At 44.7% G+C, this 11,752-nt stretch overlaps 1 long non-coding RNA gene across 1 annotated transcript; it reads left to right on the forward strand.

Annotated features, from left to right (window-relative positions):
- Positions 1-10,226: 10,226 nt before the first annotated feature.
- LOC121766509 lies at positions 10,227-11,349 on the forward strand. The gene is made up of 2 exons (XR_006043016.1): positions 10,227-11,035; positions 11,123-11,349. It is a non-coding gene; the product is annotated as an uncharacterized LOC121766509 (long non-coding RNA).
- The last annotated feature ends 403 nt before the right edge of the window (positions 11,350-11,752 follow it).

Consider the following 11,752-nt stretch of genomic DNA (forward strand, 5'->3'; position numbering starts at 1 on the left):
TATTAGTGTAATAGAGAGGTTGAGGGTTTGTAATCGGCTACAGACGGTTTCCAGGTCACGCTGCTTCACGTGAGAGACGGTTGAGAGCTCTGCCTCTTGATTGGACATCGCCTGTCCTTTCTCTGCACACGCGTTCTCCCAGTCGCTGTCCTCCCTGCAAAGCTGCAACAAACACCCAAATTCAAATTACACTCCATCCCTTTCAAATCTTCATTTTTAACATTTTCCCCCCATATTTTCCTAGAATGGTAACAAAGTAAAGAGGACACTTAAATACAATTGAGAATTTCACCAACTTGGTGTTTTTGTGATTAGTACGTACTCCAATTGAGAATTAATTAATTAACTACCACGTATTTACAATATTTACAATTTCTTTAGGTAATTTGGAATTCTACTTGGCCAGCATATGCAAGCTTTGCTAAAAGAAAACTGGCTCAGTGGAACTCCAAATTCCTATCCTACCAGTTAGTATGCAATCTTAGTATGTGGTTGTAGTGAAATCTCATCCACTACACCCACATCACTGTTATCCCTAAATACCTTCAGCCTATGTCCATTTACGATAAAAGGTTCAGAGTTAGGAATACTCTCTGAAATCTCCACTGCTCCATTGGAACGGAGTGCGGTTATGACATAGGGTCCTGTCCACTGATTTGAGCTAACCAGGCATTAGCTTCAATCTTGACTGGAAGAGTAGTACTTTCTGGCCAACATGAAGGTCTTTGGTCCTTAGATTTCTGTCGTGCCACAATTTAGTTCTCTCTTTATACCACATGGCGAAATCAAATGACTCCAATCTAAGTTCCTCTAACTCCTGTAGTTGCAGCTTCCTTTCCTCCTCACAGGCTTTAGCATCCATATTAACTTGTTGTACTGCCTAGTATGCTCGATGTTCGATCCCTACTACTAAGTAGCACATCTTCCCAAAAACGATTCTGTATGGGGACATCCCTATGGTGGTTTTGTAGGCTGTCTGATACGCCCACAGAGCATCATCTAACCTTACAATCCAATCCTTCCTAGAAGGGTTGACAGTTTTTTCCAGTATGTTATTTATTTTTCGATTAGAGATTTCCGCTTGACCGTTCGCTTGTGGGTGGTAGGGGCTAGATAATCTGTGGTGCACACCGTACATCTTCATCAAGGCTTCGATAGTGCGGTTACAGAAATGAGTTCCCTGATCGGATATGATGGCCCTTGGTACTCCAAACCGACTGAAAATATTACTCTTGAGGAATTTGGCTACCTTTTTCGCTTCGCACGTGCTCATGGCCTTGGCTTCTACCCATTTAGAGACGTAGTTAACTGCAACTAAAATATACAAGTTTCCATATGATGAGGGAAAAGGCCCCACGAAATCCATCCCCCATATGTCAAACAGCTCGTAGACAATAACCGGTACTTGTGGTATTTCATCTCGTGCAGATATCCCACCGGTTAGTTGACAACGCTCGCAACTTCTACAGAATTCATAGGCATCTTTGTTGAGGGTTGGCCAATAAAATCCGCTGTTCAGAATCTTTCTTGTCGTTTTCTTGGGACCGAAATGCCCTCCACATGCCAAGGAGTGGCAATGTGTCAATACGTCCCTCTGCTCCCAGTCAGAAATGCATCTTCTTATCACTTGATCTGCTCCTACCTTCCAAAGGTATGGGTCATCCCAAAAGTAGTATTTTGCTTCACTCTTGATCTTCATTCTTTGAGCTTTGGTGATGGTTGGTATTTCTAGAAGCTCCCCTGAAACTAGGTAATTGGCTAGGTCCGCAAACCATGGCTCTTGCCCAACCTTTTCTTTCCCTTTAGTGTGACATCCTGGCCAGTAAGCTTCATTTCTTCTTCCCAATTAATTTTCCTAACGGCAAAAACCACTTTGCACAAGTGCTCCTCTGGAAACCGGTCGTGTACCTCTTCGCTGCTCCCATCTTGCACTATTCTGCTCAAATGGTCCACTACTTTGTTCTCGACCCCTTTCTTATCTTCCACCTCCCAATCAAATTCTTGTAACAGGAATACCCATCGAATCAAATGGGGTTTCGATTCTTTCTTGGCAATCAGGTACTTAATGGCCGCATGGTCAGTATAGACGATGACCTTGGATCCCAACAAGTACTGCCGAAACTTCTCGAATGAATACACCACGGCCAACATCTCCTTTCAGTGGTGTCATAATTCCTTTGGGCCTGATTCAATGTTTTAGATGCATAGAAAATCACATACCTTTTCCCTTCGATTTTCTTACCCAGAACAACTCCCACCGCGTAATCACTGGCGTCACACATCACTTCGAAAGGGTAATCCCAGTCAGGAGCCCGGATAATTGGTGCAGATATCAGCTTTTCTTTGAGAAGGTTTAAAGCAGTCTTGCACTGTTCATCAAAATTGAACTCCACCTCATTTTGAAGAAGTCTGGTAAGGGGTTGGGCGATCTTGGCGAAGTCCTTAATAAATCGTCGATAAAATCCTGCATGCCCCAGAAAACAACTTATTTCCTTCTGGTCAGTAGGGAATGGCAACTTGGATATGACGTCCACTTTGGCTTTATCTACCTGGATACCTCTCTCCGACACCACGTGTCCTATGACGATCCCCTCTGTGACAATGAAATGGCACTTTTCGAAATTTAAGACCAGACTTTTTGCTTGACACCTCTCCAGAACTACGACCAAGTGATGAAGGCTTGAGTCGAAAGAGTCTCCGTAGACTGTAAAGTCATCCATGAATATTTCTATGCACTCCTTGATCAGATCGGAAAATATGCTCATCATGCATCGTTGAAATGTACCCGGAGCATTGTACAGACCGAATGGCATGCGTCTGTACGCGTAGGTTCCAAATGGGCAGGTGAAGGTGGTTTTATCCTGGTCCTCAGGGTCCACTTAGATTTGAAAATACTCGTTGTACCCATCTAAAAAACAAAAGTACTTCTTCCTAGCTAGTCGCTCCAACATCTGATCGATGAACGGTAGGGGGAAGTGGTCCTTCCTGGTTGCGGCGTTCAGTTTGTGGTAATCTATGCACATACGCCAACCAGTGACTAACCTTGTTGGTATCAGTTCATTCCTTTCGTTTTGAACCACTTGAATCCCGGACTTCTTAGGGACCATGTGAATGGGGCTGACCCACTCGCTATCGGGCACCGAATAAATAATTCCTAACGACAGCAACTTCATGATTTCCTTCAATATCTCCTCCCGCATGTTAGGGTTCACCTTCCTCTGCGAGTCTCGATGTGCTTTTGCTCCTTCTTCTAGCCTAATGTGGTCCATGCAGACATCGGGGCTTATTCCCACCAAATCTGTAAGGCTCCATCCAATTTCTCTTTTGTTCTTGTCCAGCACATTCAGTAGCCTCGTCTCTTGCTCCTTCGTAAGACTGCTGTTGATGATCACCGGGTAGGAGTTCTGCTCTCCCAGAAAGGCATACTTCAGATTTGCTGGCAGTTTCTTCAGCTCGACTTGTGGGGAAAGTGAGTTTTCAGGTAGAGGGTTTTTTTCTGTATCTCCCTCTTTCTCTACTTCACCATCCGAGAATTCCCTTGTACTGGTTGGTAGTTGAGCCCATGCGGCTCCAATAAACTCTGATTTCTGACAAAACTCCTTAATTGCTCCTTCTATCTCTTCATCAGTCAATCCTTGGCCACTGATCAGATCGCACCAAGCAGCCGCTTCTACATCAGCTTGTCCATAAACATCTAACGCTTGGAGTTTTTCCTGCAATAATTCGGTCTCAAGAAAATCTTGGAGTAGGGGGTTAATTTCATCAACATAGCACAAATTTTCAGAATCGATAGGTTTCTTCATGGCCTCATTGATATCAAAAGTAAATTTCTCTCCATTAAAATCAATTTAAATTGTCCCCTCAGCCATGTCCACGATTGTCTTAGCTGTTCTTAAAAATGGTCTCCCTAACAATATACCGCTAGACTCCCTAGCCTCAGACTCACTCATTTTGATCACATAGAAGTCAGCAAGATAAGTAAAATCATGTACTCTCACCAACACATTTTCTAACACACCCTCAGGATTGATGCATGATCTAACAGCCAGTTGGATTAACACCCTAGTGTTCGACAACTTTACTCCCTTCAACCGGTTATAGATTGACAATGGCATAACATTTATAGATGCTCCCAGGTCACACATTGCATGCTCGACTTTCACATCTCCTATAGTTATAGGTAGAGTGAACATACCTGGGTCGGCTCTCTTGGGTGGTAGCTTTTCTTGCACGATTGCTGACGCTATCCCTTCCACCATGATCTTTCCATCCTCCTGGGCTTTCCTGGCTATGAATTCTTTGATAAATTTCCCGAGCGGGGGTAGCTTTACGGCTTGGAGGAATGGTATGGTGACATCCAGCTTCCCAAAAATCGACATGTAATCCACAGGGTTCTCCTTCTTCCTCTTGGTCACGAAACGGTAAGGGAATGGTTTCTTTCCTTTCTCTTCGTCCACCTGCCCTTCAACAGCATCTTCGGAGTCTTTCTTGGGCACGTCCTGGGTTGGAGTCTCCTTCATGGGTTTTGCTTCCTTAGGCCGGTCTTCCCTGGGTTGTACGCCCTTGGTTTCACCTTTTCCCTATGGTTCCTCACTTAAGAAAAACGGATCCTGCATTTGAGGCATAGGTATGTTGAGCTCTCCTTCCGAGACAACGTCTCTCAGTATCTCCGTCCCACTAGGCTCTCCACTGGGCTTCCTCGGTTGGGGTCCCTCATAGGCAGTACCGGACCGCAATGTGACCTTACTCACATTTGCCTTTTCGGGTACATGGACAGTAGACGGGAGTTTTCCCGAGTTTGCTTTCAATTCACCCATCGAACTCGCCAGTTGGGCTAATTGTCTATTCATCGTATCCATGTTCGCCTTATGCTCCTTCTGGGAATTTTGCATCCCCTGCACGACTTCATTACGGGATTGCAATTCACCTTTGATAGTTTGCTGCGAAGCGAGCATTTCTCCCATCATGTCCTCCATAGATCTCCTTAACCTGTTGGGATACTGGAACTGATTCGGTCATTGGTGCTGGATACACTGGGTGTTTTGGTTATGCTGGTAATTCTGGATGTTTTGCTGGTTCTAGTTAGGTGGGTATTGGTTATACTGGGCAAGAGAGTTGTACTTGTCTTGGTGATATTGATTCTGGTTTTGGCTCGGGAACTGGTTCTGGTTCTGCTGGTGTTGGGGACCTTGATTAGGCTGATTCTGGTAATTTTGGAAGTTTCTCTGGTGGGGAGGTACATAAACAGGGTTCGAGTTTTGGTTTGGTGGGTTCTGGTTCTGTGGGTTTTGGTTGTGGGGTTGTGGGTTTCTTCCTGACCAGTTGAATTGGTGGTCGGAATTTTCTGGACCACGGCTGGGATTTTGATTCGGGTGAGGGTTGTATTGGTTCTGACCTTGACCTTGATTTTGATTTTGGTTTCCATTCCCCCATCGAAAATTTGGATGGTCCCTCCATGGTGCGTCTCGCTGTCTCCCTGGGATCCAATTCCCATTAGAATTATAGTACCCCGCAGCATTGACTTGCTCCACATTGACGAAGTCATTAGGCTGATCATAGTGTGGTCCTTGATTTCCCTGCTCTGCACCCTTGTAGCTTCCAGTTGGGGAAGGTGGCGGTGTGTTCTTCTCGATCACGCTCAGGAACCTCTTTTTCAGCTCTTCCATCTTCAAGTCCATCTTCTGCTCTATCTTCTGCTCCTGGTCAGTAGACGAAGCACTAGCAATCCTTTCTCTGCTGTAACCATCCCTTGAATTGTCGTACTCCTTCTTCGCGCTCAGAAGCTTCCCTAGGACCTTTTTCGCTTCACCGACCCGTAGTTATGTGAAGCTTCCTCCTGGCGATGAGTTTGCCAGATCCTTTGTTGCCTTGTTCATTCCTTCATAGAATACGTGATGTGTCTCTATATCTGCCATGCGATGGTTTGGACACGCATCCAAGAGGCTCATATACTTCACCCAATAATCACTCAAGGGTTCATCGTACCCCTGCTTCACACTAGTTATCTCTCTCTTCAGCGCACTCGTCTTCGATGAAGGGAAGAATTCGCCTAAGAAGGCTGAGTTGAAGTCAGCCCAACTCTTAATGGAGCTGGGGGACAGGCGCATAAACCAGGTGTTGGCCTCCCCTTTTAGGACGAACGGAAAAGCTTTCAATCGGTAGTCATCCTCGGTCGCCCCTGTTGGCCTTCTCTGTGCCCTACAAATCTTACAGAACTCATGAAGGAATTCGTAGGGGCCTTCATAGCTCTTCCCACAGTACGTGGGTAGGATCGCGATAACATGGGCCTTCACATCACAGGCCGTCTGTCCTGGGGTGACAACTATAGCTTGCGGCGGTTCTCCTTCGGTATGCGCGTTCAGCATTCTGATATCTGGATCATCGTCTATTTGGGCAGCATCCTCCTTGGGTTTCCTTCCAACTGTAGCACCTCTTCTGGTATTTCTCCTTCTATTGTGTCTCGCTCTTCGTCACTACTCGTGCCTAGATCAGACTGGGTTGTCGACAGGTCAGAATGAGTGTTTACGAGTATAGTCCCTCGTTGGAGTATCTTCGGTCTCTAATGGTCAGGAGCCGAACTGCTTCTCATAAACTGGAATAAAAAGAAAGAGAAAAAATTATGCACACTATATACGCCAAAGTATCACACACAATAACAGCTAATAACGCCATTCATCCCCGGCAACGGCGCCATTTGAAAGAGCAGGTTTGTGCAGGTGTCGCGATAAGCAAGGATGTATCCTACTGATCAGGATAAAACCCCAGCTAAGCCTGAACCTAGTATCAATAATTTCCTCAACCCACTTCAACTGGCTAGTATAGTGGAGGTAAGGGTCGAATCCCACAGAGATGATGCATTTGAGTAATTGTGGTGATATTCTGGAAGGGTTTGGTTTGCTACCACGCGTGGGCTGAGTATCTACCTAGACAAGAATTAAAGGGGGTACTCTACTGACTAGTGGCGTGAACGGGATCGGCATGTAGCTGTGTACGTGAATGTGGGGAACAAGATGTTTCTGAGACATGTGGAAAGTAGAATGGTTACTATAAAAAGCTAAACAGAAAATTAGGGAATATTTAGCAGTTAGGTTGTTGCACTGTCAGATATGGAGGGTACCACAGAAAAAAGTAAAGGACAAAGCAAAAACTAACCTAAAAGCTAAGTGGTCCCAAAAACTTGGAAGTGGACGTTATCTTCTTCAACTAATATGCACAACAATCAAATAGAAACAGACTCCATGATCACAGCTTCAGATTCACGAACTCACAAATTAGATCCACCGATTAAAATGCTTAAACACGAAGATTAACGCATGAAATCAAGAGATATGCATACTGGACGACATGCAAGGTGACAGAAATCACGTAAACTCGGATTTTGTACTCAAACACTTCAGAAAACTAAATCCAACCAACAATGAAACCAACGAATTTAGATCTAGAAACTCTAGGTGAAATCATGATCCAAACATTTAGAAATTACTGCAAAGACTAGATCTACGCAACCTAGGCAGAATGAACAAAATTAACCGAGCAGATGCATAAAATAAAACAACTTCATATCATAGAACGTTTGGATCTCCAACAAAATACATCCAAAATGAAACAAGTACCGAATATTCCACAGATCCAACGGAAACAAACGAGAAACGATTAACTACGAAAGCAAATAAGATTGTTTTTGCCACTCCGGGCGATAAACTGTTCTGACTACGAAAACACTAGCTGGAATGACGGAGACTGATTAACCGGCGGACTTTAGGAACTCAGGTGACCATAGCTTTGGCGAGGAATGAGAATACTTGTACGATGCTGAAGGAACGGTAACTCCCGAGAGAACTCTAACTAAGTATGTAAGGTGATCCTCCATTCTTCTCTCCAAGTGGCTTCCTTTTATAGGGAGGCCTGCCCTTGATTTTTAGGTCAGACTCTCTTCGCGAAATGACTCATTTGCCCTTGTTTGTGGTGGATCCTTCCCAGCCATCCTTCTTCTCCATCTCGAGCCTTTTTGGCATGCATCTTGGTCAGTATTGCACCCTTCTGGCGCTCTTTTCATCTGAGTTATCTGAACTTTTTCCTACTGACTGGAACGCTTTTCCTGCACACTTTAGCACTGTTTTGTAGATATAATCCAATTATGCACGTTATACTGACCAGTAACCAAGGCCTAGAATACGACTTATCAGTTTTCAAGAAAATTCACCTTCGGGTTTTTTTTTCAAAACAAAAACTTAAAACAAAAACCTAAACTCATGGTCCACCACTTCATCCCCCCAAACATATTTACAACAAAGTGTAAAATAAGTTTGTAGAGTCGGTAGGGACGTGAGTAAACTATGAAAGCAGTAAAGATACCTTGAAAATTTTCACGTAGAGGTCTGACGGGTGAAATTTTGAAAATTTTGAAAAATCGCGGCTAGAGAGCTGTGAAAGGTCAGCGGCCGCTGCATACACACAGCGGTCATTGGGCAGGGGTCAGAACCGTTCCAGTGAATTGCCAGCGGACCGCTGCGATATCGCCAGCGGTCGCTGGGCGAGTCCAGAGACTCGGAATGACTTCCCATGTCACGACCACATCTCCCTAGTCAAAGAAAGTGTAGCTTTACCGCGACTAAAACATACTGAAACTGTCTCAACTCATCATAAGATGCTTAAATCAAAAGAAACATTGTCTGAAGTGTGTTGAGGGTACAAACCATGCTGAATCAGAGTAGTTATGGGAAATTGTCTTTGTTAAATGAATGTTCTGAATTTGCGCAACGGAAGAGTACCAAGACAGATGTAATATGTATGAAGACATACTACACCCGCTACCTTCCTACTTATTTGGTCTTCTGTCCCAACACCTCCTCGGCTTCGACAACAATCAACCTGCACATTAAGGAAAACAATATGCAGGGCTGAGTACTTGATGCACTCAGTGGGCTCATGCCGAAAACTGTTTTTCTTTTAGTTGTCAGCCAAGCTGAGTGAACGCGGGGTTTTACTGAAAATCTATCCCGGTCACTAAAATCTGTTATTTCTTTCTGAAAATAGACTGCAGTCATTTAAACTTCTGATGATATGCCATATCAGCTGCGTGAGTCGGGAATGTGGCCACATTCCACGACCACTGGGCCGGCCAACCTGGCGCTAGCTCACGACCCACGAACCGGCCAACCTAGCGCTAGCTCACGGTCCCTATGTGTACACTAGTCCGAGTAGGATTTACTGACCTACTGGGACCCGAATTCGATTTAACTGGGTTGGCATAGCCAACAGATAGGCAATCATAAAACAAAACATGGCATGACAACTCATTCAAATAATCATGTTTTCACATAAAACACGCTTTAAAAGAAGGAAGAGAAAGCCCACACATAATGTAGGATAGAAAAGCCCACCTCAATTGCTTAAACTCCTGCAAAACAGTGCTGCTTTCCTGTCCTGAGATTACGCGTCGAGCGACGACGTTCCTTTACAAAAATTAATATACTTGAATTAGGCTTAAATAATTTACCGATCTTGCATGAATGCATGCCTAAGCGTGCTCCTTTATTATTTATTTCCCTTCTTCTAAAAAAAAATTAGGAGGATCTAAGTTCTTAATTAAATCAACGATTTAATCTATTCTGAAACTGGCCGAACTGGTCGGGTTTGACTAAAATTCCCGGATAAGCTTAAGTATTTTTAAAACACTCCTTGTGGCTATTAAAGTCGGCTTAATTATTTATTGGCTTTTATTTCAGTCACGGCTTATAAGTTCTTTTCTTCCGTGGCTTTAGGAATAAATTCCAGAAATAAAATCTTAGGCCCATAGAGATTAAATATTCTGGCCCAGACTATTTTAATTTCCTCAAGCCCATTTCCCTTCTCTTCTTTTTTTTTTTTTAAACTGAGGCCCAATTTCAGTGGCCCAAAAACCAAATGAGACCACTCTCTAGATCGGCCTCTCTCATTTCTTCTTCTCAACACAACTCCAAATCAACAAGATCGAATCCCTAGCTCAAACCCCTTCTCTGCCCCTTTCTTCTCGGCAAACCGCCGCCACGAGGTCACCGAAGACGGCGTGCTTCACCTCGACGCAGCATCTGGCTGCCAGCTCGGCTAATTTGCGCTGTTGGGACAGAGGGGCGTCGTCGTGGTCATCGCCATCACTGGGGCTCGGTGAATTCGAGCTATCGTCGGAACAGAGGTGGAGGCGTCGGCTCCGTGACCCCCTCTCATCTCTCTCGGCTGCACTGCAGGAACGGCTCATCATCACCACGACCCTGCTCGCGACGCCTCCGTCGCGTCGTGGCCGTCGTCGCCTGTAGGCCGTCGCCGCTGCACCCGGGGCTCTCCGCAGCTGTCTTCGCGGGCTTACTATCGCCAGTAGCCACCGGGGCAGTTTCTTGTCCCTAAAGCTAAGTCTTTCTTACTTAGCTAATTTATGACCTCTTTTAGACGATTTAGCATTAGGCAGGTTATGGTGATTCGATTCTTGTTCTAGAGCATCTACGTTCCTGAGCTTTTGTCCCTAAGTTCTCAAACTTGGCTATCTACTGTGTGTTACATGATGCTAGTATGGTTTGGAGGATTTACCTCTTGTGATTGCTGAGTGAGGCTGCTCTTACTCTTGCTCGATTCCCTCTTCTCTGTCTTGGTTCTTCCTCCCTCCCTTTAGCTTGTTATCCACTGAATGAGAAAGTTGAAGTATAGGGGAGTGGAACGAGGGGGAGAGCATGTATATATGCTTGGTTTGTAACTGAAAGCTGCACATAGCTGAGTGTTGGCTGGCAAAGGGCTCCACAGATTGTGCATACTCTGAGTCCCTGATTCCTCTTTTCTAACAGATTCTGATGGCGTTTCATGGTAGTGGCTGTACTCTGCAGGGATTTGCAGGGGTGTACTCGTGCATTTAATGGCATTGTGGGGGCTGATTCCCGGACTATAACAGGTTCGGGTGGGGGAAACAAGGGCTGCTATCTGCAGCTTTGCAGAGTATTTGCTGGAGGGGAGCCTGCTGGCTGGAGTTTGCCTCTTTTGGGCCAACTCTCACTCACATTTCTGAAAGGTATTGTTTCCCCTTCCCTTTCCTAATACACCTCTTTTAGTTGTCTCTATTCATGCAACTAATTCTCTTTCGTGTGTGCTTTGGCAGGAACCGAGGCTGTTCTTCCTCGTGGTCTTGTCCTCTCGGCTCGTTCGAAAATCTGGGGCCGAGACGGCCCTTGACGAAGGCCGAAGTAGCCCTTAGGGATTTCTAAATGTAAAAGTGTAGCTCGACTTTTATTTTCGTCGTCAAAGATTGTAACTTTAGTTTGAGATTCTGAAAACTGTAATTTGTACCCTTTCTCAAGAAATAAAAATACTATTTCATTCGTTAAATAAAAGCTGGTTTTTTTTTTTATTTCTTAAAAATCCTCGAGAATCTAGGTCTCGGCTATTACATTCTACCCCCCTTAACAAAAATTTCGTCCCGAAATTTTGTCTCGGTTAGGCAAAAAGCTGTGGGTACTTCTCTTTCATCTGGTCCTCGACCTCCCACGTCGCCTCCTCGCGGCCGTGATGCTTCCATAGGACTTTCACTGTTACAATATTTTTATTTCTCAACTCTTTAACTTTTCTGTCCAGAATTGCTTCTGGCTTTTCTTCATAGCTCAAATCTGGTTCTAACACCATTTCTTCTTGGTGCACTATGTGTTTGGGGTCAAACACGTACTTTCTCAACTGTGATACATGAAACACATTGTGAACATTCCCGAAGCTTGGAGACAGTAGCGTTGGGAGA

This window comes from Salvia splendens, chromosome 15 (genome assembly GCF_004379255.2).
Source record: "Salvia splendens isolate huo1 chromosome 15, SspV2, whole genome shotgun sequence".
Taxonomy (NCBI): Eukaryota; Viridiplantae; Streptophyta; class Magnoliopsida; order Lamiales; family Lamiaceae; genus Salvia; species Salvia splendens.